This window comes from Bactrocera oleae, chromosome 4 (assembly GCF_042242935.1).
Source record: "Bactrocera oleae isolate idBacOlea1 chromosome 4, idBacOlea1, whole genome shotgun sequence".
In the NCBI taxonomy this organism is placed as follows: domain Eukaryota; kingdom Metazoa; phylum Arthropoda; class Insecta; order Diptera; family Tephritidae; genus Bactrocera; species Bactrocera oleae.
The window spans coordinates 36,766,383-36,793,971 of record NC_091538.1 but is presented as its reverse complement, the minus strand read 5'-3'; the positions used below and the strand labels follow the sequence as shown (position 1 = coordinate 36,793,971).

Below are 27,589 nucleotides of genomic sequence, written 5' to 3'. Positions count from 1 at the left end.
AATGTTGAAAGATCTGTGTTCAAACTACATTGATATTGCTTACATAAGGAACGACGACATTTTAAACCTGGATCACAAAACCGTCGACTGTTTGTCTCAATAGACAATATTTACGTGGGTCTTGAAACACTCGAAAGCTTAAGAGATTTGATTGATAATGGCATTGGAAGTACAAAAATCAGATATTGTAGAATTTGAAAAAAAAAAAATTTTATTTTTATATTGAAACAGTAAGTGAAATTAAAACAAAATTTGATTTTAGTGATCCTATGTATGGTTTTTTGAACATTTTAGAATCTAAAGTAGCAAGGTCTTACTCGTAAAGTCGCTCAGTATCATTTTAAAAAGGTTCCCTGTTTTACAAGTTCATATTGTACGTACTACAGGAATTGGACAATGAATGGAAAAGGTACGCATTATTGGATTTGACTGATTTTAACATTGATATAAATCTAGATTCCGAAGATTAATGGGGTGAAATCTTCAGTATGAAAAAAACACATAATGAATTTATGTTAAACAATCTAAAAATGTATACTTTTTACTAATTTTATTATTTTCAAATGTATCGGTTGAGAGAATTTGTAGTGACCTTAAATGTTAAAACAGATCATAGAAATAATTTATCAATTGATACTTTAAAGTCTATTTTGATTGCAAAAAACTTTTTATCCAAAGATAATGATATCATTAATTTTGAGCCTAATGATGAAATGTTAAATGCTAAAATTTGGGATAAAAAAGATGTTTTGAAAAAGTATATTTATGTATGTTACGTTATGACTTCTATAATAATTGTAAGTGTTAAATTTACAAAAGTATTTGATAAAAAAATTATAAAAGTATTAATTAAAATAAAGCATTGTGATCAATAAATATTCATTTTATTTTTTTTAATATTGCAAGGATGAGCAGCTCTTGGATTTGAGTTGGTAACAGTGTCGGGTAAAAACGGGTAATCGAGCTTGGAGGAAAAGGTAATCAAGATTTGTCCATCGGTAACACTGGAGATATTACAAGTTTTGGTATTGACGAAATAATAATACTAGATAGTACTATAAACTCAGGAACATTCGCCGAAATAATAAAAATAGATGTTTTATTTACCAAGATGATTCTGCACCGTGTCATCGCTCAAAGTTAAGAGTGATAACATTGACATTTTCTTTCATGAATGTTTTCATGTACATGTTTGTCTTCGACTCGCTTTTATGCGCTGCTCTCTTGCCAAAATAAATATGTACATACATGCAAATGCAACAACAAAGTTATCGAGTTGGATTCGTACAAGAAAGTATGCGGGTACTTATAATCGCTATCTTCAACGCTACAAATTTTGTTTTGCATATTTTGGACTAGATTTTATATTGTGAATAGCTCAAATGACAAGATATTGACATAAAAAAGGTTTAAACATAAGACTTAATATCAATTATAATTGTTTATAGAGAAGCAAACGAAGGCGTTAAAAACGATTTTGGATGTGGAAAGAAGAATCTTTGTATAAATTGGTTCATTCGCTAAACGCTACAACGCTTGCGCTTATATTGCTTTTTTCCTCTTTATAAAAAAATTATACCTTCTACACAATTTATAAAACAAGATCTCCATGGCAATGTGTATGTACATATGTATGTATATTCAGTTCCTACAAGAAAGGTATGGGTAAAATTAAAATAGCACATTCGAAAAACAGTTTTATAATGTCGTTCATAACCTTGATTCATTTGTTCATCAATTTTAAATAAAGGCGTGACCACGTCATCAACCAAATCAGACGGAATTTGAAAGTTTGCTATATGGGAATTTGGATCGGTTGTCATCTGTTTCACATTTTTGCAGTGTCTAATAGGAATGTTTGGGCAATCTTATATACAAAATTTGGTTGAAATTAGTCGTTCCCCAGATATAATATTTCAACTAAAGGTGGGCGGTGACACGCCCCTTATCCAATATTCACACCAGCCTAAACAAACTTTCTCTACCATCCTGGTTGTGAAATTTAATGCTTGTGGCTCATTTATTATGATTGTATTCAAAAAATCTTCAAATGTGGTACACATATGCGATATAAACTCAACTAAACTCAAAGTTTACACCAAATCATTATATATTCAGCACTAAATCACTAATATAATTTTTAGGAAAACTTGTTCACATAATTTCATTAAAATATCAAACATTTTGACCAACCCGGACGGTTTAAAGTCATCTGAAAAGTTGGAAATCACTATAAAAGTTATATGGGGACAGAGAAATGTTGGGCTTGCTGCATTAACTATTGACGTTGTTAAGGTATACCAGAGAACATACTTTCAATCAATTTTATAAATAAATAACTCACACACTGACCGACATATTCGGCATACGGTTTGTAAAAATAACAGAAATCATTTTATTTACATATGTGGTAAATGGGAAATTCACATTTTTCCGGTGTTAGGCTATAGTATAACCAATATTATACGTTCACTTACGTTTTTTAACGATATCTTACATATTGATCATAAATCGATATTATGAGTTTTAGGCACACATATGCACCGTTATTATACGCGCCCACTCAATTTTATTACGATAATTCACATAAGCGGCCGTAATATGCGATATAAAGTCATCCGGAAGTTCGAAAATCGTTTTATTAAGTATGTGGGGGCATAGAGAAGTATTCACCCGATTAAACCCACTTTTGATATACAGACATAATATTATCAATAAAGGATTCTCTCTCAATCGCAAATATATATCTCATACATTTAAATATAATTTCGGTGAAAAGTCGACACTGGGGTCACATCTTCGGTTTACTTTTTGTAAAGTTTTATGTCAAGGAATTCATTAGTGCTTGATTTGTATACTGAAAATAGGCATGTCAGGATAATATTCCAGGGTGTATAAATTAGCCCCCACTGAATTAACCCCCACCGGGCAAAATGACTTAAGCCCCACCAATTTTACAACAAAATTAAAAATGGCGGAAAGTGGGGCTAAGGTCATTTTCGTGGGGATTAATTTTTTTTTTTTTAGTGGGGATTCTGTCATGTAAGAACCCCCACGTTTGGTGGGGCTTAATTCATTTTGATTGGTGGGGATAAATGCATTTTCGTGGGGTTTAATTCATTTTAATTCCGTGATCTTTTATAAAAATAAAACAAACAGTTAGCAACGTAAAAATATAATACTTTTCAAATTTTATTTTATTTCTTTACTTTCTTTCTCCATATTTTCGTAAGTCTCCGTTACAAAAAACTATTTGATTAAGTATAACATTATAGCTATAGTACTTGTGAGCGTTTGGAGAATTTTCAAGCCATAAGAGTAAATCTGATATTTTTTTGTAGTGAGTTTTTGTGAACGGTATCCATCGTATTAGTTGAAAGAGTTGCGACTCGCTGATTCCATTAACGAAAGCAAAAACACAAACTATTAATTGCGCCTTATAACTTTTTTTTCCAAAAAAAGAATCAAGTATAAATCCAGGAATATGAGAAAAGTTTATAGTATCGCTTTTATGTAGTAAGATCTTCCTTGCGTTTATACGATTATTCTCTATTTGTTTCAATTTTTCTATATTCATTTTTATGCAGAATACACAGAACTGTTTTTAATAATCACTCTATTAAGATTGAATTGTCAAAGAATTTTCCTTTTACGAAAGGTTAAAATCACTAATAGTGCACATTTCGTAAAAGGAGAAACCATAATTTTGCAAGTTATAAAATAATAGAAGGGAATTTTTCCTTTTACGAAAGGTTAAAATCACAGTGTACATTTCGTAAAAGGAGAAACCATAATTTTGTAAATAATCATATAATAAAAATCCATCTCTTACAGCTATTTTTTCATGGGATAGTGAATTTCCTGCTGGGGTTTTTTTTGCATTCAATAATAGAGCGTAAACTAACTGTTAAACCGGTTTTGCATTCAATAGTCTAATAAGTGCCGTTTCACATTGGGATTCAAAAGAGTCTGATGTTTTTCAAATTTTCTTTTGGTGTCGCTCTGGGCATTCACACGGTCAAAAAGAGTCCAGCAACTCGAGTCTAGTTTTTCTGCATTCCTTTTCACAAAATTTTCGTAAATGATTGTGCGGTTCGACTGCGCAACACTGCGTGCTGCGTATTTCGTTTGTATGTTGAGATGATGGTCACACATTTTGCTTGCAATGAATTACCATGAATATGGTAGAACAATATAATACAAGTACCTACGCGCTAAATAGTTTCAAAGAAATACTAAAGACGGGAATTCCCTAATCCACAAGAATGTATTGAATATCCGCTACTAATATTTTCAAGGCCAAATTTATAATAGGAATTTCCTAATCTTTAAGTATTAAAAACTCATAATTTCTTTACTCCGTATTAAAAATTCATAATTTCTTTACTCCATAATCTATATCTTAATTTTCTCCTTATTTACAATTTTTGAAAATATTTCTATTATTCTATGCATACATATTTGCATATTACATACAAAAAATAGATAACAGAATTCAAATTTGCGATCGAATTCATTTGAAACCGAGCGCTCTTGCAACCATTCAAAGGATTTGAAAGTGAAAAGGAATGCTGAAAAGGGTAGCAGCGAGCTGTTTCGAACAAGAACACAAAGCGTGCCACCCGAACACGAGTGGCACGGTCCCTTCGTCTTTCCTCGTCGTCCCCTCGCCCACAATAAACTGGTATGAGACTCTTTTGAGTCCCTGTGTAAAACGGTACTAACTATGTTATCACATTACATTATGTTATGCAAATTTAGTTGCTATGAAATCTTGAAGCGAATAACGCGACGTGATAAAAACATGACTTTAAATTATGAACACCTGGTTGGAAAAAGAATAAATAGCAAATTGTTATATGTTACAGAGGAAAAACAATTATATTCCAAAAAAACTTTTAAAAAAGAAAAATCTTTTTATGCTTGTTACGTGAAAACATGCAAAGCGAGGGTGTTTTTGAATAGTGAGGTGTGTTATAAGGTTAAAGATTTCATTGATCATAATCATGAAACTCAGGAGGATACGTACAGGGAATTAAAGATTATGAATAATATGAAGACATCCTGTATGGGAATACATCAAGATTCCACTGAACCGAGCGTTCTTGGAAGCATACGAAAAATATTTCAAAGTACTTGCGTTGAGTAGGTTCAAACTTATTTTTATTATTTATTTTAATTAATCACCTCATAATGTCATAATTTCAGATACCCGGTGGAAACAAAAGATATTGATTTTTATAAAATCCAACGAAATTACCAAAAACTGGCAAATAAGCAATTTCTAATTTCTCCTAAAACAGCTGATGTTATCAAAGCATTTCAAGATGAAGTAACTTTGAAAAAATTTGGGTATACAAAACATACCGGCGATGATGCCTCAACATTTTTTAAGATATGCTGTGATGCAAAAGACTTTGCCTATTGTTTGTTTTGTTCTGACAAAATAATAAATCTAATGAAAGAAAATATTCCTTCAAATGTAGAGAGAAAAATACTGGTTGATGCAACATTTTCTGTTTTACCTATTGGTAGCTTCAAACAGCTTTTAATTATTCACATTGAATATTTTGAAACGGTATGTTGATAATAATATTCAATTTGATCAATTATAAATATTTTTTTTTGTTTTCCTCAGGTGTTTCCTGCTATATTTGTTCTTATGAACAAGAAAACAAAAAAAGTTACGAACATGTGTTTAACTATATTAATACTAATGTGGTAAACTTAGACGGAGCGGTGTTTATGGCGGATTTTGAAATTGGATTGCGTAGTGCTATAAAAAAAATATTTGAACATTCTAAGCTATTCGGGTGCTGGTTTCACTATTGTCAAGCAATACGAAGAAATATTGCTACAAAACACAAGAATCTGGCGGAATTTATTAGGCAAAACCGAAAAGCATCTATATCTTACCACAAAATATTGTCACTCCCATTATTACCGGAGACACACATTGTTAATTGCTTTTCCATCATCAAAGAAGAAATTTCCACTTTCGACCACTTGTTTAAATTTGAATCTTTTTTAAAATACTTTGAAGAGCAATGGCTAAAAAAAGTAAGTTGTTTTACATTAAATTGTTTTTAAAAATTATAAATATTCGAAATATTATAGATTGGTCCAAGAAATCTTTCGGTCTTTGGAAATAAGATCCGTACAACATCAGCTGTAGAATCGTATAATGCTGTGCTTGCCAAAATAATCCCAAAACAAGGGAATTTTTTCAAATTTGTAGGGCAGTTACAAATGGAGGAGTATCACAAAAGTAGGGAATTAGAATTGGTTATCAACAGCGGTGGTGCTTTAGGGAAACCAAAAAGAAAAACAAAGGAACACGTTATGAGAGCAAATCTAATTGCTAAAGCGGAGACGGACCTGCTTAATGGACTCATAACCACTACGAGTTTCTTGGATAGAATGGTCTTCTCTAGAAACAAAATAGTAACTGATATATTTGAAGACATATTCGAAGGTTTAGAATATATGGAAGAAGAATCTGAAGTCGAAGAAGAATCCAATGCCACGGAAGAAGGTGCAGCAAATCCTCCACTGATATGCATAATTTGTTTGGAAAACAAACCTAATATAATATTTTGCTTTTGCCATGCAAACATTTAAAATTTTGCAGTGACTGCACATCTAAAATAGAAGCAGAAAGTGTGGCAAACAATTTTAATAAATTTAAATGCCCTTTTTGTCGTCAAGATGTCGACGAATATTTACATATTTTTATTTAATTATTTTCTTTTTCTCACATTTTCATATTTTCATTTAATTCTTTACCATTTTCTTTTTAAATATTACATACATATGTATAATTGAATTTTTGTTAAAATTTTGATTTAAAAACTTGAAGTTTAAAGCAAGCAAAATAAATTAAAAATGAAGTAAAGTGGGGCTAAAGTCATTTTCGTGGGGAGTAATTCCTTTTTTTTCGTGGGGATTCTGTCATGTAAGAACACCCACGTTTGGTGGGGCTTAATTCATTTCGATTGGTGGGGATAAAATCATTTTCGTTGGGTTTACTGCATTTTTTTTTTCGCGGGGATTCCGTAATTTTTGGTGGGGAAAGATTCACTGAGAAATTGGTGGGGCTTAAGTCTTTTGCCCGGTGGGGGTTATTTTAGTGGGGGCTAATTCATACACCCAATATTCCATACCAAATAAAATCGGTCAAATAGATTCCGAGATATGGGTTTACACCCGCAGGTGGGCGGTGCTACGCCCATTGTCCAATTTGTTTATTATAACTTTAGTATTTGAGGAAATATGCACATTAAACCTATTAGAGGGGTTTTTAAACTTTAAATGCCTCTGTCTAATGCGATTCGTTATACCAAATACCAGTCTTGTATCTTATTATGGAGCTTAGTTATAACAATTTAATTGTTTTTGATTAATGGCGTTTTGTGGGCGTGGCAGTGATCCGATTACGCCCATCTGCAATATCATCCGTCTTACATTACCAAGAACCAAGTTGTGTACCAAGTTTCATGAAGATAGCTCATTTTTTACTCAAGTTCCCATATGCATATCAAGCAACAATGATTATGTCGAGGTAAAACTTTGCGTGAATAATACGTTTAAAGTATGCCACCTTTTGACCAAGAATTGTCTAAATCGAACCAAAACTGTTCAAGCCCAGTGGAAGCTTTCTCCGTTCTCCTGGGTTGTTAGGTAGACCATCTTTTACTTTTTCTAGGTGCAACTCGAGACGTTGGCAAATCAGTCGCTCCAGAATTTTTGCAATTGTATGTAACATGCAGAGTGGTTGATACACACTTGAATCCCCAGCTATTTTATTTGGCTTCTGCAGTTAGACTAACATATTGGGAAAACACCATCACATTTTGTGTAGACCTCTGTAAAGCGTCTTGTGTTGTGCTGTATTGCGATCTTCAAAACCTCAATCTAGAAAGCCATCCAGCTCTGGTGCTTAGGCATTTCCAAAACAGGCAACAGCATTTGGGACTTCTCTGTCAGTAACATAAGTATATACTCTACATCTTCACTGGTTAACAAATCTTTTTCTCGCATTTGTTGTTTAGCGAAGAGTGTTTCAACTACATTTTTCAGGAGACTCAGGCAGATTGGCGGCGCTTGTCCCTTAGGACCTCGAACCTTAGCCATGATCAGCTTGTATGCTCCACCTCAAGGATTTTCATCTAATTTGTCGCAAAGTTATTTGAAGCTGGATGCTTTACTCTTTTTGATTGCCATTTTTAATTGTTATCGTTTGGTCTTGAAGATTTCGCGAAATCTTTCGTGATTTTTTACCCGGGCAGTTCTTCTTTGGCTTAGGGAGTTATTGCCTACATCCACCATGATAGCGAAATGGTCACTGTGAGTGTATAGGTATATCACACACCTGCCACTCTGTCATTCTAGCCAAAGATTTACTTGCAATGCTCTATCTATAATGGAACCACGAACATTATTTTCAAAGGTGTTCCTACAACCTGTGATCAGCAGTACAATGTCCAGCACTCAAAAGGCTTTGAGTAAGGCATGCCCTTTGCTATCATGCTATTATATTTTGGTTAGTTGCAGGCTACGAAAGACTTGGTGTCAGATAACAGCATATATGTAAGTATGTACATACGCACACATATACAGTGTCACTTAAATCGTAGACGTTAGAAAAATTGATAAAATGCTGCATAGAACTGTACTTAAACTTTTAAAAATTAAATAAAAATCATAGTAGTTTGTTTATTATTTGAACTTTTTATTTAACCATAAAAACAAAATAAATTCAGTAGTTAAGTTAGCAAAAAAATGTTTCATGTTCACAACTCAAAAATTTGCGTGCTACATAAAATCGTACAGGTACATTTTATTAGAATAAATTGGAAAATAAACACAAAACTTAGTTTAATATTTTGTTGGGCTGCCTTTGACATTTTTTAAAGTACTAATTCTTTTTGGCATCGAATCGACTAACTTTTTGCATGTATCGACGCTAATTTTACTCAACTCTTCTTCAAGGGTCTTCGCTTTCGAATTTTGAATTCAAGTTGATACCACAGATATTCGCTAACATTTATATCCAGAGACTACGCGGGAGTTTTCAATATTTTTGGGCAGTTATAGAGTTCCAATGACCGTGCATTAAATGAGCAGTGTTTAGAGTCGATGTCCGCATAAATCTTAAAAATGGTTCAGATTCCCATTTTCTCAGCTCTTGATATTAAATTTCTTTTGATAATATCTATGTAACTATATGGGTTTATAATATCCTCGATATAAACCAAATTACTCACTACGTGTACTGATATACAGCCCCACACCATCACATATGCTCCTGCATGTTTGACAGTCGCACGGTAATTAGCTCTCTTTATTTGGTTTTCTCCACACTGTTTGTTTGCCATCAGACGCAAATACTTGTTGTTGAACTTTGACTCATCCGTAAAAATAACTCATGCCAGAACTCGTTCGGCATAAATTGGTACTCAAGAACAAACTTAGCGTTTATTGCACTTATTGATGAATGGCTTGTTGCGAACAGTTCTTTCATGAAAATCGTTTTCACGAAGCACTCTCCTAATTGTTGAATCACTGACGTCCTTTTTCAAATACATTTTAAGCTCGTTGTTTGTTTAAATGAGCTAAGCCTCAGTACCACCACTCTCTCCGGGAACAACTGGCGCACCCTAATGCAACACACCACACCAGAGAACAATCACAGGTTCTCACCACTCGATGAAAACACACCATAACACGGCACCTGTACATCTAACAAAACGGACGGGATCATCGCCCTCACATCATTTTTCGCTTATCGTCTACGGGCCTGAGCGCCACACATACCTTCGCTAAAATAATTCGTTCGGACACCGGTTCCTGCGCGCTACCGCATCAATTCAAGACGACCCCCACTGCGTTCGATTCCATCAATTATTATATTATACATTTAATTTCGTTTGTGTAAAATATATTGTTAGTAAATGCGGATTACCTAAAATTATTGATTTACCGAGCCACTTGCGTTTATTTATATTGAATCGAGTGTTAGTGTTGGATCACTGGTGTGTGCTCCTACGCAAATTGTGTATAGTTTTATTCATGCTCCTTCGAGCCATAGTGACCGGCACTATGGATTACAAAAATATATATATATTTATATACATATATAATTATATATAACTATATATAACTTATGTGAAAAAAAATGTGCTACGAAGTGGCAAAAACGTTAATACTTGTATATACTTACACACAAACGTAAAAATAATACACATATATGGTGAGAAAACTTAAATAAACAAAAAAAAAAAAGAAAGAAAAGTGCAGTGAAACAAAACAGTACGGTATACAAAAATAAACAAAAACAGCAACAAGTTGCGAAAGTATAAAAAAAAAACAACAAGCTAAGCTATAGTGACAGAATAGATAACAAAAAACAAACGAAAGGAGTGCAGTGAAAGAAAAAGTGGTGTTATTAAAGAAAAAACAAAAAAGTACACATATGTATATTTACACATATAACTAAAATAGTGTTAGCTAAAACCAAATATAGTGACACATATAAATATGTAAGTATATATAATATAATGCAAAAGTGCGAAGAAAAATAATACAAAAAAAAAAAGAAAAAAACATATTGACAAACAAGTATACATAAAGTGCGTGCCAAAAACAAAAAATACAAACATTTTAACCAACTAAAACACAAACCGGGCGCGAAACCCAAAGACAAGATAGAAATAAAAACAAAATAAACGGGCGCGATCATTTAAACAAGGAATTAAACATACAAACACACGGCCTTCAACAGAGCCCCTTGAGGAACATGAAAGTGAGCGTATTCATTCTATTTTATGTTACTTTATTATATGCATATATATATACTAATATAAAATTGGCTATTTCAAATACCGTTTTTACGCCATAATAAAGCGGTTACCAAACTGTTATAAGTTTCGGTTCAATTTACGGAAAACCGAAAACAGTTTGGTACAATATATGTTTCGAAATATATAATATTTACAAAATTCAATATATAATTACTAATGCCTATAAGCTTACCTTCGTGTTTTCAAACACACATATTTCACAAACACAAAAAACAAAAACAGAATTCAAGTATTTACTTGCAAATATTTTCCGGCAATACCCCTTATTTTTAACAAAAACAGTAAGCAGGATTGCCTAAAATAAGTAAGCAAAGGCACAAACATATAAAAAAAATTTAAAGACAAAGAAAGAGAAACAAAATAAATACAAACGACATATTTATATATTTACAAAAACCAAGTAAATATTTACATCCATATATGTGCATACGGAGAATACCTCCACATTATCAATTCCTTTTTCGCGTTCTCTTTGTATTGCAAAATATAGAAGCCCAGTTTATACATACATACGGCATACAATCTACCTATATTTTTATACCATACTCAACATTGGGTAATATTAAATTATTAAAAATTTAAACATTCACTAAAAAGTGATTTTCAAATTGCGAATGAATAAACATAGTGGTAAAGTGAAATAAAATTTCCTTAATTTTATTTTTTATTAAAACGCAAACCAAACAAACAAACTCTTAAAAAAACAAAAACATGCATAAATACATAAAATATTCTTTTAACAAGAACTTCAGTACATACGCATATGTACATCTATTCAAGCAAAACCTCTTGTTAAAACACAAGCAAGCAGGATTGCGAACCAAACAAAAACGCATTGATCTCTCTAACGGGCTCTCAATTGCACACAAACAAAAATAATATTTAAATATATACATATTAAAACATATACAATTATAGTTCTACATATTTTCAAAGTCCACATTGGCACACATCCCGCAATACCCCTTGTAAGTGTGCTTTTACACGGGGACTCAAAAGAGTCTCATTTTTTTCAAATTTTCTTTTGGTGTCGCTCTGTGCATTCACACGGTCAAAAAGAGTCCAGCAACTCGAGTCTAGTTTTTCTGCATTCCTTTTCACAAAATTTTCGTAAATATTTGTGCGGTTCGACTGCGCAACACTGCGTGCTGCGTATTTCATTTGTATGTTGAGATGATGGTCACACATTTTGCTTGCAATGAATTACCATGAATATGGTAGAACAATATGCATAATACAAGTACCTACCCGCTAAATAGTTCCAAAGAAATACTAAAGACGGGAATTCCCTAATCCACAAGAATGTATTGAATATCCGCTACTAATATTTTCAAGACCAAATTTATAATAGGAATTTCCTAATCTTTAAGTATCAAAAACTCATAATTTCTTTACTCCGTATTAAAAATTCATAATTTCTTTACTCCATAATCTATATCTTAATTTTCTCCTTATTTACAATTTTAGAAAATATTTCTATTATTCTATGCATACATATTTGCATATTACATACAAAAAATAGATAACAGAATTCAAATTTGCGATCGAATTCATTTGAAACCGAGCGCTCTTGCAACCATTCAAAGGATTTGAAAGTGAAAAGGAATGCTGAAAAGGGTAGCAGCGAGCTGTTACGAACAAGAACACAAAGCGTGCCAACACAAGTGGCACGGTCCCTTCGTCTTTCCTCGTCGTCCCCTCGCCCACAATAAACTGGTTTGAGACTCTTTTGAGTCCCCGTGTAAAAGCACACTAACAAACAAGCAGGATTGCGTACAAAAAACAAAACTAAAAGCACATTGATCTCTTCAACGAGCTCTCAATTGTATTAGGAAATAAACATACATACGCACAAGCAATCCGTGCATACTTATGTACAAAGTGTACTGATCTCTTCAACGATCTCTGAATTTCACAAGCACATAAATATATACTAACAAGTCCGTGTATTAGGGTGTACCTAAATACATCAACATAAGGGCATAAAAATTATTATTGAATTAAAAGTGCGATTTTTATCAATTAAATTAAATAAAGCAATATATTCAAAATAAAACCACAACAAAATCATATCGCAAGTAAATTCAAAAAATAATTAAAAGGTTATATATTAATAATTCATTGAAACATTATATAAATAACATAACAAAAAAGGTTAATGGCGACAAAAGTCAAACTACACCTGTAGGAGCTACACGCCCAAAACAGGTTGCCAAATTCCTTTCTGAGAGTGACAGATTAACACGATACTGCACTCGACTTTCATCTTCACCGATTCAAGACATCTCTGAATCGTTATTGGAAATAAAAAAACAAAATATTGACAATTTTTGGACTCGTCTCCAAACGGCTCATGACGCCATAGTAGATTTTGACAATTCAGATCTACCACACGATTTTAAATCATCGGCTTACGCACTATACGAAAACTGCTTAGACCAGTTCGAAGAAACAAAAGCTATGATTTCTGATTAATTAAAGCTAATAAAAGCAATTGCACCTACTCCACATCAGCGAGAAGAGCTACCACAATTTTTGGGGTTGAAATTCTTGGGTTTTCCTTCGACCGGATTTTGACATTAAATATATATTCTATTGTTTTTATTATGCCTTTTTATAAGACACTGAATGGTTCTTCGGGGTCTATTAATTATTTCTTCGATTTCTGCATATCTAAATTTTTCTTCAAAATGATGGTATATTACTACTTCGCGTTCTTCCGGAAATGTTTGCTTCTTTTTGCTAATTTTTGATGCTGAAAACTTTGAAAGCTTTAAATTACCACCGTAGATAACTTAAGCGACAATATCCGTACATTTTATTTCTTACAATTTGTGTGTTTCTCTGAAATCTATTTTAAATAATCAGCTGTACGATTTTAAGCAGAGATAAAGAGATGCTCAACTCATCTCTCACTGGAAATGAGAGTGCAATTGCTAAACGTTAAAACCTCCTGAACATAGGCAACTGTCAAAGTTAAGGAGGTCTGACGTTTAGCAATTGTAAAAAGAGGGACGGCCAGATCCTACAGAAAACGATGTGAACAGAGAGATTTGTTGCCGCTGTTGAAGCAGATAACTTAGAAGAACGAGAAGGTGCAAATTGAATTTTGTATGATGCGATTGGACCAGAGAACTTAAAACAACAGTCATAAAAGTACAGAATTGTGTTTTGACGTCGGCATTTTCATATCATGTGTACATGTAAAGAAATATGAAAGAAAAATATTTGTAAATTTGTCTACAAACAACTAAGTATGTATGTAGATATGAACACTCATTACTTCATGTGAAATCTCCGTTGACACGGTCAACCAATGATCGAAGCTCACGTTTTTTGCTTTTATGTCAAAGAGTCAATCTGTCGAAGGACTGACGCGACGACAAAGCGTCACAACATTGTGTTGTTGGTCCGAGATGAGCCGAAAAATAAAAGAACGCTCGCCGATTGTCATCACTTCCCTTGTCGCTCTAACAGCTTTGCCTACAAATCATTGCGGGTATGTATATTTTTATATGAACATACATACATATTGACGAAGATTTTTGCGAGCCACGGAAAAATATTTTAGAATTGTGAAATATTTTAAATCGACAAAAGCTTTGTTGCCACTTTTGTCATTGTTTTCTGTGTTTGCAGGGTTGTCACTTTTCCCTTCTAGAGGGAACATCAGAAAGATGTTCAATTTATGATTTCTAGCTTTTGCCATCGTCGCGAAAAGACGCTTGTTGGCAAACGCATGCTCGGGGAGATGTGTAAGGCGTTTGCTTTTATGAATGAAACGATTTAGCTTATTGCTTGTGCGCCAGCGTTCATGAATGAAAGTGTTGTTGGTGTGTGATTTACTACAAATTTAGGATTTGTCAATTTGGCTGCCATATTGATTTCTGGTGCTGATGCTATTTGAGACAATTGTGGTTTTTGTACAACAATGTTTGTATTTTGCCTATTGGCTGACGTACTTACATTTGTACGCTTAACTGTATGTATATTTGTGTATGTATTACTTATTTTGCGCGGTCATACGCATATCAGAGAATGTAGATTATAGAGAAGGTTCACAGTGCGGCCATTAGCAAAATATTTCACGTTTCGCAGGGGTACTGAAAACGATGAGGGTATTTCACCAAATGTCCACAATTAACATCAGGGGACTGAAAAATAGCAGAATTGAGCATTTTCAATGTTAATTGAGAAAAATAATGCTAATTTCAATGTTAAGAAATGTACGCTTACAGATTCGTGTATTTACAATGCCCAAACGACTTTGGATATAATTTGAAGATATTCTTCCTATACAGGGTGGCTAACGAAACGTGTTACAAAATTAAACTGTAATAAGTTTCATTTTAGTCAATGCATTACATTCAATTTTGTTATTGTATAGAAAATTTTATTTTATTTAAACAATTAATTATTCTTCCATACTCAACCACGCGTATGCGACACCTAATTCGGGATTGCCTCAATTATCTATTTAATGGACTGCTTCAGTTCAGTCAGAGTTCTTGGTTTGATTTTGTATACCTCTTGCTTGACATAACCCCATAAGAAAACACCAAGCGGTCCCAAATATTCTTATACAAATATATATGTATAATTAGATTTGCATGTAAACAAATATGAAAGTTCCCATTATAATTATTAATTCGTCTACATGCAACATATGTGTGTAAATATGTACATTCATTGTTTCATGGGAAATCTCCGTTGCCACGTGTTGTTGGTAGAAAATCCGAACTATGCCGAAAAAAAATAACGAACGGCCGCCGATTGTCACCGCTTCTTGGCGCTCTAACAGCTTTGCCTACAAACTATCGTAAATATGTATGTTTATGAGCATGCATACATATTGACGGAGATTTTTGTCATGGAAAAATATTTTAAAATTGAAAAATATTTTAAAATTGTAAAATATTTAAAATCGACAAAAGCTTTGTTGCCGGTTTTGTCAATTTTTCTGTGTTTTGTGGGTTTGCGGGGTTGCAACTTTTCTCTTCTAGAGGGTACATCAGAAATTTGTTCAATTTATGATTTTTAGCTTTTGCCATCGTCGCGAAAAGAAGCTTGTAGGCAAACGCATGCTCGGGGAGATGAGAGGGTGTTTGTTTTTATGAATGAAGCGAGGTTGCTTGTTGAAAGTACGCCTGCGTTCATGAATGAAAATGTTGTTGTTGTTTGATTTACTATAAATTTGGGCTTCGCTTATTCGGCTGACATATTGGCTTGTGACGATTATTGTTTTTGTAGAACAATGTTTGTAGTTTTTGCGGGTGACATATTTACATGTGTACGAATATATGAATGTAGGTTTGTGTATCTATTATTTGTGTGGCAATGTCATAAGCACATATGTATGTATGTACATACATATAGAGCAGTGCGTGCAAATGTTATTACTGATAAATGATAATAACTTGATTGAATTTGAATTGTACTTACATAAGTACATACATATGTATGTATGTAAGCTTTAAATCATGAAAGGTGTGATTGACATATATTACTATTTAAGTATATTATGATTTTTAAGATATTATGTTAGTGTGTTATATACTTATGTATGTATGTATATAGTAAAACATAGCAGATACATACATATGCATACATATGTACTTATATGAAAGCATTTCATAATATCAAACATAAGCAATATCTAAAAAGCAACTGCAAATATTCCTTTGAAGTAGCATATTTTAATTAAAATGTAATACATTTTTCATGATATAGATATTCAGAAAATGAATTTCATATCTATGAATATGATTGCATATAAACGTATAAAAATATAAGCTAACATGCGGCTGTAATATCTATGCAAACTTCTGAGCTTATTGTGTTCAATGCTCAGCTCTGTTCACTCGCCACTGTTAAAATTTCTCCTTCCGAGCCGACTGTGGTGAAACACGCTCATCGCATTTTGTTAGGTTTTGACAATTCTCACGCTGGTCCGTAGTTGGACCTTCTCTATATTTTACGTTCTCTGGTTCCACGATATTTTATGCTAGGGGGAAGCAATTTGTTTTGTTGTATTATTATTTATTATTCGATTAATTCTTCGTCTTACTGGTTTTTTTAGTGTATGTCCTACTAGGATATTGACAGCAGTGCTTAAATCTTGTATTATTTTGAATATTTCGAAATTTGTGCAAAACGGCTTGTTATTGTTTTCTGTTAATTCATTTATTTACAGGTTATTTCTAAACTATTTCTTCATTATTTATGCCCATTTAGGAGAATAAATTGGTTACATGTAAATTGTCGCTGTATTGTTCGTGTACAGAAGCATCCTTGTTTCTGATGACTACATACTTAGTTGTGCCTTGTATAGTCTATTATGTCTGTTGCCATAAAGTGCATTTTAGTGAATTTTATTATAAAAAACCCTTTGCTGGAAGTATATGGAAAATTTTGTATACTTAGGGTTATATATACATATATGTATATATTGTATATGATCAGGATGAAGAAACGAGTTGTAGTCCGTCCAACTGTCTGTCCGTCCGACTGTGCAAAATGTAACTTGAGTAATAATGAAGAATTTTTGGTAGACATGTTCCTTGGCAATAAAGCAGGAGTTCGAAGATGGGCGTAATCGGACCACTGCTACGGACAAATCTTTTGCCTTTTTTACGATAGTGTGAAAATAGATCAAATCGGATGATAATGGTTTTGTTAAAAAGTGCGTTAAATAAATAACTAAATGCGTCAGAGACATTAAATTTTACATCCAGGATGGCACAAAGGGACCAGTGTCAAAATTAGACAATAAGCGTGGAACCGTCTAAATTAGTGGTCTTCAATACAAGTCAAAAGGATACATAATATAATTATAATGTATTCACGATTTTTGCGAATAATGAATGTTGAATTCTCTTGCAACATTTTTATGTATACTTTTGCAACATGTTGCTGCAGAGTATAATAGTTTTGTTTATCCAGAGAACTTAAAACAACTCGGTTTTTTACCTAACGGTTGTTTGCATTACCTAAAACTAATCGAAATAGATATTGGGTTATATATACATATATAAATGATCAGGATGACGAGACGAGTTGAAATCCAGGTGACTGGCTGCCCGTGCAACCGATAAATTGAGTAAAAATTGAGGTATATTAATGAAACTTGGTATAACTTGCAATTTTAGAGGGGCGTAATCGGACCAATGCCACGCCCTCAAAACGTCATTAATCGAAAATTAATAAACTGCCATAACTAAGCTCCACAATAATATACAAGACTGTTAATTGGTATAACGAATCGCATAAGAGAAGGGCGTCTGTCCCCGCCCTCTAATATCTCCTAAAGCTAAAGCTATAATAATATTGACTTTTCACCGAAATTGGCGTTACACATATGAGATATATAATTGGAATTCGGAGATAATCCTTTCCTGATAATATTATATTTGTATATCAAAAATGGGTTGAATCGGGTCAATACTTTTCTTAGCCCCCACCTACCTAATAGAAACATTTTTGAACTTCCAGACGACTTTATACCGCATATATCGGCCAATATGTGAATTATCTTAGTACAATAGAGTGGGCATGTTTTTCTCATAATGTTGAGCCCCCTTATAACAAATTATTTGTTTTAGGATTTCAGGAGTTATTTATTTATTAAATTGATTGAAAATATGTTCTTAGTATACCCTAACAATGTCAAAGGTTAGTGCAAGAAGATTATACTTTTCTGTGCCCTAATATACCCTTTATAGTGATTTCCAACTTTTCATTTTAATTTAAACCGTTTAGGTTTGTCAAAATATGTGATATTTTAATGAAATTAAGTAAACCAGTTTTCTTAAAAATTATATTATAATTGATTTAGCGCTGAATATATAAGGATTCGGTGTAAACCTTGAGTTGAGTTGGGTTTATATCACATATGTATGTGTTTGAAGATGTTTGAATATAATTTTAGCTGATGCGAAGTAAAATATAAGAATAACACTAAGTGAGTCTATGGCCTATAATATTATATAACTTAATAAAATATCAAATTTGATTGTAATTTATACAGGATTTCGTCGAATAATGAATGTTGAAATTTTTCGCTATAGTTTTTAATATAAAGTTTTGTCACCACCTGAAGGTATTTAGCCGGCTTTATTCCTTGCAACCATAAAGTAGTAGGTACCACCCAAATTTAATTCTGTTTCTGTTATTAATTTTAATTTTGTTTCCTAGATCTTCTTTAACAACTTGCTTTTTATATTTTGGTTGCAATTTATATCTCTCTAATATAGATTTTTCATATACTACTTGTCCAGTAATAAAGTTTTTTCTTTTCTGCGTTTGAAGCATTTTTGCTTGTGCACTTTTTAAAACTTCTGGAATGTTTTCATGAATATAGTAAAAGATAACAAATGGGTTTCTTTTGCTAATAGGATGAATAGTTATATCCTACTGTTGGAATTCTCTAAACATAACTTTCAAATTGTCTACAAGATTGAATTCTTGTTTCAGACATCTGGCTATTTCTGTTATGGTTGAATGGACTCTTTCTATTTGTCCATTAGTGATTTAAATTGCGGAGTGCTAAAACTTGGTTCATTGTCCCAGGTTAGTCGCCTAGCCTCGGGGAACGTTTGCAAGAGTTCTAATACTTTTCGTACATGTTTAATTTCTTTTCTACTTTTTCAAAATGAGCAATTTTGAATAAGTGTCGACGCAAGTTATGAATTTTAGTTTTTCGGCGTCAAATATGCCGAGATGTAACTTCTCCTTCCTTGGTTGGTAATGGAACTTGCTGTATTAACATTTTATGTTAGAAGGGTGACTGTCGTATTGGTTTTTGTTACAAATTTCGCAGTTTCTTCGATTGTGAAACTATGGCTACTAATAGCAGAATGTTGAGTTTGATTATCAATATCTTTATCATTTATTGATTCGTCGGTTATATTATTTAATATTACTCTTGATAAAACATGCGCTACTACATTGGAAGCGCCTGGTTTATAAAATATTTTGGGAGAGAATTCTTCAATGAAAGCATGCCATCTTTTCATTTTAGAACTTGGGTTACGGTTGGAAATTGCGAAAGATAATGGCTGATGATCAGAGATAATTTAAAGATTTGTAACATAGTTCCTTAAATTTTTTAAAGACCACACAATTGCGTATAGATCTTTTTCATTTGTGGCATAATTACGTTCTTTTTAGTATCTTTGACATGAACATAATTGGCTTTGAATCATGGGTTAAAACAGTTAAGTTAAGTTTTTTGTTTTAATTTACAAAATCCATCAAAACTTTCTTTAATTAATTTAATTCTATTGAAATTTTCTTTCGTTTTCTCCGGAAAGTAATGTTGTTAATGGCTTTGCAATATTTGCGAAGTTTTCTACGAATTTTCTGTAGTATCTTGTGAGTTCAAGGAAACTTTATAGTTTCTTAATATTTTTAGGAACGGGATATTTTATTATAATTTCTATTTTACTCGGATGAGTTTTTATGACTTTATGAGAAACCATATAGCCTAGAAATTCTATTTCAGAATAGCTATGATTCGCTGTTAGAATTGAGGTGTTGAAAAAAGCTTTCGGAACACCCAATTATGTCGTCTATACTTGTAGTTGTTTTTTTTTTTGAAAAATTTATTGGTCGCCTTCAAAATAGTCTCCTTCCGCCTGAATACAACGTTTTGCACGTTTAAGAAGGTTATCGAATGACTTTTAGGTCATTTGTCGGTATAGCGTTGAGGATGGCGGTCGTCGCCTTTTGGATGGCACCAACGTCAGCATAGCGGTTTCCTTGCATGGCCAAATGTAGTTTTCCGAACAAATAAAAATCGCAGGCGAATAGGGTGAATGGTTGATTATATGAATGCGATTTTTGGTCAAAAAATTTGTCGTGAGTGTCAACCGGTGAGATGGTGCATTATCATGCAATAATCGAAAGCTTCCTTCTTCACGATATTCCGGCCGAATGCGACGAATACGTGCTACCAAACGCTTCAAAACACCAACATAAAACACCGCGTTAACCATTTGGACAGTTAAGATGAATTCTTTATGAATAATGCCCTTGGAATCATAAAAACAAATTAACATTGACTTGATTTTTGACTTCTCTTGACGAGTTTTTTTCGGCCTCGACTCCTCTGAAGACTGCCACTTTGCACTTTGACGCTTGGTTTCGGGCTCATATTCAAAGCACCATGTTTCGTCGCCAGTCACAATCGAATACAAAAAGTTTGGGTCCTTTTTGGCCTTTTTAATGATGTCTCTTGAATGTTGAATTCTGAGGTCTTTTTCGTGTTGTTTCAAAGTGTGCGGGACAACTCGAGCACAAACCATTCTTCCAAGTCCTCCCGTCCCTCTTGAAAACGTTTAAACCACTCGTGAATACGGCTACGGGATAGACAATCATCGACATAAACTTGTTTCATCATTTGATGAGTTTTGGTAAAAGTTTTACCAAGTTTAAAACAAAACTTAATGTTGGCTCTTTGTTCGATGCTCATTTTCCGACCGACACTACAAATGTAATGTCACATGTAGCACGATATCTCAGCTGTTATATTTATTTTTTTTTCGACAACAATGAAGAATACACAATTGAGCGATAACAATTTCAGACAGATGGCGCCACTAGAAGCCGCGTTGTTTAAAAAGTGCTGGAACTTTTGAATTGTACCCTGTATAAACATGACATATTGTTCCTATGTGTGGACGTAGGATAACGTCCATAGGTTTTTAAAAAATACGAGGAACGTTTTTTAAGACGAAAGGCATACGATAAAACTGTAAATACGAATTGTTGACGAATAAAGGGTTTTTTCAATATCATTTTGTTTCATAAGAATTTGGTGAAAACCTGATTCCAAATCTATAGTCGAGAAATATTTTGACTTTTCTAACCATCTCGGGAGATACTACTGAGATTGATATTTCATCTTTTAGAAAAGAATTTACTGAAAATGGATAGGGATATTGCTTACTCTATATAGGATTTTCAGATTCTGATTTCAGCCAGTACATCTCTTCGGATAGGTAAGTCAACATCGATTTTCGAGTGGGTTTAGACAATCGAGTCCCCATGCGATATTTTATTTTCAATGTCGGATACTTCAACGACGGCATGTTCAAGATTTTTTCCCAAACTTTCATTTTTATTTAAAGATTTATCTTTCTTGTTAATTTTTTTACTTTTTACCCCTAACTATGTCATGATACCATTTTTTAATATCTATGGATGCTTGAATTTTTTTTTAACAAATTATAAAGGTATACTTCTAATTTGTCAATTTGAAAAATTATTTTTGTTGTTCAAAAATATGAACATAGTGGTAATGGGATATAATTGTATCAGAGAACGTATATCATAGAGAAGGTTCAATTGCGGACCAGCGTGTGAATTGTCAAAACCTAACAAGATTTTATTAGTGAATTTCACCAAATCTGGCTCGGAAGGAGAAATTTTAACAGTGAAGAGTGAACAGAGCTGAGAATTCAATGAAAATTATTCTCAGAGACTTGCTTTGATATTACAGCTGCATGTTAGCCTTTTGGCTTATATTCTTATACGTTTATATGCAATCATATTTATTAATATGAATATCATTTTGCGAATTTTTATGAATGCATGCAAAACTGATAAGATCTATGAAATTATGGAATTTCGAAATAATATTTATAGTCAATTTGGGCATTTAATAATTTTATTTAGTTTTTACCTAATATACATTCATACTAAATAGTTTATATTATAATAATAGAGATTAAATTTATTACAATATATGTATGTATATACATCTTTTATCATATTAATCTTATATAGTCATATGTATGTACGTATGTATTTGAATGTACGCATTCAGAAATTCAAATCATGATTTTATCACTTATCAATACACTATATGTGCGCGCATTGATTTATATGTACACGCATATATGTATTTATACATAAAATTGCCGAACAAATAATGCATACATAAACCAACATACATACATATGTATATGCGTACACATGTTAATATGTCACCCGCAAAAACTACAAACATTGTTCTACAAAAACAACAATCGTCACAAGTTTATAGTAAAATATTCAACAACAACATTTTCATTCATGAACGCAGGCGTACTTTTAACAAGCAACCTCGCTTCATTCATAAAAACAGACACCCTCTCATCTCCCCGAGCATGCGTTTGCCAACAAGCTTCTTTTCGCGACGATGGCAAAAGCTAAAAATCATAAATTGAACAAATTTCTGATATTCCCTCTGGAAGGGAAAAGTTGCAACCACGCACGCCCACCAAACACAGAAAAAATTGACAAAACTGGCAACAAAGCTTTTGTCGATTTAAAATATTTTACAATTTTAAAATATTTTTCCGTGTCTCATAAAAATCTGCGTCAATATGTATGCATGCTCATATATAAACATACATATTTACGATGATTTGTGGGCAAAGCTGTTAGAGCGGCAAGGGAAGCGGTGACAATCGGCGGCCGTTCGTTAATATTTTTTCGGCACAGCTCGGATTTTCTACCAACAACACAATGTTGTGACGCTTTGTCGTCGCGTCAGTCCTTCGACACAGTGACTCTTTGACAAGAAAACAAAAAACGTGAGCTTCGGCCATTGGTTGTCCGTGGCAACGGAGATTTCCCATGAAACAATGAATGTACATATTTACACACATACGTTGCATATAGACAAATTAACAATTATAATGGGTACTTTCATATTTGTTTACATGCACACATAATTATACATATACCTACATATATATGTATAAGAATATTTGCGACCGCTTGGTCTTTTCTTATGGGGTTATGTCAAGCAAGAGGAGTACAAAATCAAACCCAGAAATCTGACTGAACTGAAGCAGTCCATTAAATAGATATTTGAGGCAATCCCGACTTGAACCCTCCAGCCCGCATTAATTTGCTAATTAGGTGTCGCATATGCGTGGCCAAGCATGGAGGAATAATTAATTGTATAAAATAAAATTAAAATTTTCTATACAATACAACAAAAATTGATAAAAAAAGAAACTTAATACGGTTAATTTTTGTAGCACGATTCGTGAGCCGCCCTGTATATGCAGAATATCTTAAAATTATATGCAAAGTCGTTTGCGCATTGTAAATATACGAATTTGTAAGCGTACATTTCTTAACATTGAATTTAGCATTATTTTTCTCATTTAACATTCAAAATGCTCAATTCTGCTATTTTGCGCTCCGCAGGGGTAAAATTCTGGTGAAATCCGCTTATAATTTGTTTGTGGTGAAATGCACTAATGTTGGCGAGTAACCCTCCGTCAAGAGGAACATTTTGACAATCGGCACACCATGAACCTTCTCTATGATATACGTTCTCTGGATATACAATCAGAGAACGTATATCATAGAGAAGGTTCATGGTGTGCCGATTGTCAAAATGTTCCTCTTGACGGAGGGTTACTCGCCAACATTAGTGCATTTCACCACAAACAAATTATAAGCGGATTTCACCAGAATTTTACCCCTGCGGAGCGCAAAATAGCAGAATTGAGCATTTTGAATGTTAAATGAGAAAAATAATGCTAAATTCAATGTTAAGAAATGTACGCTTACAAATTCGTATATTTACAATGCGCAAACGACTTTGCATATAATTTTAAGATATTCTGCATATACAGGGCGGCTCACGAATCGTGCTACAAAAATTAACCGTATTAAGTTTCTTTTTTTATCAATTTTTGTTGTATTGTATAGAAAATTTTAATTTTATTTTATACAATTAATTATTCCTCCATGCTTGGCCACGCATATGCGACACCTAATTAGCAAATTAATGCGGGCTGGAGGGTTCAAGTCGGGATTGCCTCAAATATCTATTTAATGGACTGCTTCAGTTCAGTCAGATTTCTGGGTTTGATTTTGTACTCCTCTTGCTTGACATAACCCCATAAGAAAAGACCAAGCGGTCGCAAATATTCTTATACATATATATGTAGGTATATGTATAATTATGTGTGCATGTAAACAAATATGAAAGTACCCATTATAATTGTTAATTTGTCTATATGCAACGTATGTGTGTAAATATGTACATTCATTGTTTCATGGGAAATCTCCGTTGCCACGGACAACCAATGGCCGAAGCTCACGTTTTTTGTTTTCTTGTCAAAGAGTCACTGTGTCGAAGGACTGACGCGACGACAAAGCGTCACAACATTGTGTTGTTGGTAGAAAATCCGAGCTGTGCCGAAAAAATATTAACGAACGGCCGCCGATTGTCACCGCTTCCCTTGCCGCTCTAACAGCTTTGCCCACAAATCATCGTAAATATGTATGTTTATATATGAGCATGCATACATATTGACGCAGATTTTTATGAGACACGGAAAAATATTTTAAAATTGTAAAATATTTTAAATCGACAAAAGCTTTGTTGCCAGTTTTGTCAATTTTTTCTGTGTTTGGTGGGCGTGCGTGGTTGCAACTTTTCCCTTCCAGAGGGAATATCAGAAATTTGTTCAATTTATGATTTTTAGCTTTTGCCATCGTCGCGAAAAGAAGCTTGTTGGCAAACGCATGCTCGGGGAGATGAGAGGGTGTCTGTTTTTATGAATGAAGCGAGGTTGCTTGTTAAAAGTACGCCTGCGTTCATGAATGAAAATGTTGTTGTTGAATATTTTACTATAAACTTGTGACGATTGTTGTTTTTGTAGAACAATGTTTGTAGTTTTTGCGGGTGACATATTAACATGTGTACGCATATACATATGTATGTATGTTGGTTTATGTATGCATTATTTGTTCGGCAATTTTATGTATAAATACATATATGCGTGTACATATAAATCAATGCGCGCACATATAGTGTATTGATAAGTGATAAAATCATGATTTGAATTTCTGAATGCGTACATTCAAATACATACGTACATACATATGACTATATAAGATTAATATGATAAAAGATGTATATACATACATATATTGTAATAAATTTAATCTCTATTATTATAATATAAACTATTTAGTATGAATGTATATTAGGTAAAAACTAAATAAAATTATTAAATGCCCAAATTGACTATAAATATTATTTCGAAATTCCATAATTTCATAGATCTTATCAGTTTTGCATGCATTCATAAAAATTCGCAAAATGATATTCATATTAATAAATATGATTGCATATAAACGTATAAGAATATAAGCCAAAAGGCTAACATGCAGCTGTAATATCAAAGCAAGTCTCTGAGAATAATTTTCATTGAATTCTCAGCTCTGTTCACTCTTCACTGTTAAAATTTCTCCTTCCGAGCCAGATTTGGTGAAATTCACTAATAAAATCTTGTTAGGTTTTGACAATTCACACGCTGGTCCGCAATTGAACCTTCTCTATGATATACGTTCTCTGGTATATCCATCAACAGTTTTGACGCGTTTCATTATTGCCAGATCGTTTTTATTTTTGTAGATAAGTATATTTAAGTTTTTATTAATTCGATTGTCTCATGGGTAGATGAATGGGAGACCGGCTGTTGATCTAAAAAATTATGCTCATTTCTATTGTTAATTGTTTGTGTCCTCACTGGTGGCTGATTGCTTGAGACACTGTTAGAGTTTCTTTATTGGATTGATTTAGGTTAGTTTGATAAAACTTTGGTTGAGTTTTTTGGAAATGTCCAATTGTTGATGGATTTGACGTTGAATTGATGAATCTATATCCATAGGCTCAATTTTGGTTCGCCTTGATTTGGGTTGTTTGCTTTGGGGTAGCGCAAATTAGTTGTATTAAAATTTAAATTTGGATTTTTATAAGAATTTGGTCTATCTAGTATTTGGTTTTTTCGTTAAAATTTGAAGCAAATTTTACCTTGAAATTGTTTGACTCAAACCGTTGGGCTTTGTAAGTGCGTTTGGTAAGTCAGTTGGTCCTAAAGAAAACATTATTTTAGATAAAAGAATATTTAATTTTGTTATGAAGATACATAAGGCGTTTTTCCCATTCTTATCATTAAGCCATTTAATAATCGCTGTTTGATTAATCGTAGTGTTAATTTTTATTAACTAAATTATAATAATATAATACATTGACTGATTCTTGTCGAAGAGGACTCATTTCCTGTTCTATGATAAGTAAGTTGTCCAGAGAACAGAGAAGTTCTCTGGGTGAACAAAACTATACTATGTTGCAACATGTTGCGAAAGTATGAAATTTTGCGAAAGAATTCAACATTTATTATTCGATTATTATTTGGTATCTTATTAACTTATGTTATTGATCATAGATTTACTATTTTGGATAGATACTATTTTTTCAGCGAAATGTTAACTTTAACAAAAAGAAGCTATTTAACTCAAACATGCTATATGTGATATAAACTGAACCAAATGATTAGATTTAATATGTGGGGTATATGAGGTTGCCGTTGTACGAAAGGAGCGGAAATCAGTATATTGGGGTTATAAGGTTTAAACAAAGGTCTAGACCAATTTCATTCATATGCAGCGATAAACCACATTATTTTATGAAAAACTCTCCATTTAATTTCATTAAATTATAAAATTAACGAAATAAATTATACCATAAGATTATACCATAAGTAGTACATGTATGCTGGGGAAATTCGTGGATCGATTTCACACATTTTCGGCATTAAACTGTTGTATATTTAATATTTTACGTTTATATAAAGCCAAACGGAAGTTTGAATTTTTTACTTAAAGTATGTTGGAGCTAGGGTCAATATATACCCGATAATGGGTACTAG

General features: G+C 32.9%; 1 protein-coding gene and 1 long non-coding RNA gene across 2 annotated transcripts in view; both read left to right on the top strand.

Annotated features, from left to right (window-relative positions):
• The first annotated feature begins 4,830 nt into the window (after nucleotides 1–4,830).
• LOC118682840 (uncharacterized) lies at nucleotides 4,831–6,781 on the top strand. Its single transcript, XR_011395949.1, has 4 exons — nucleotides 4,831–5,145; nucleotides 5,209–5,578; nucleotides 5,639–6,060; nucleotides 6,118–6,781. It is a non-coding gene; the product is annotated as an uncharacterized lncRNA (long non-coding RNA).
• Nucleotides 6,782–10,540: 3,759 nt separating this feature from the next.
• Nucleotides 10,541–27,589, top strand: part of Mid1 — a 77,679-nt gene continuing 60,630 nt past the window's right edge. Inside the window, exon 1 of the mRNA XM_070109193.1 lies at nucleotides 10,541–10,804. The gene's annotated coding sequence lies outside the window, so the exon portion shown is untranslated. The remainder of the gene's footprint in view (nucleotides 10,805–27,589) is intronic.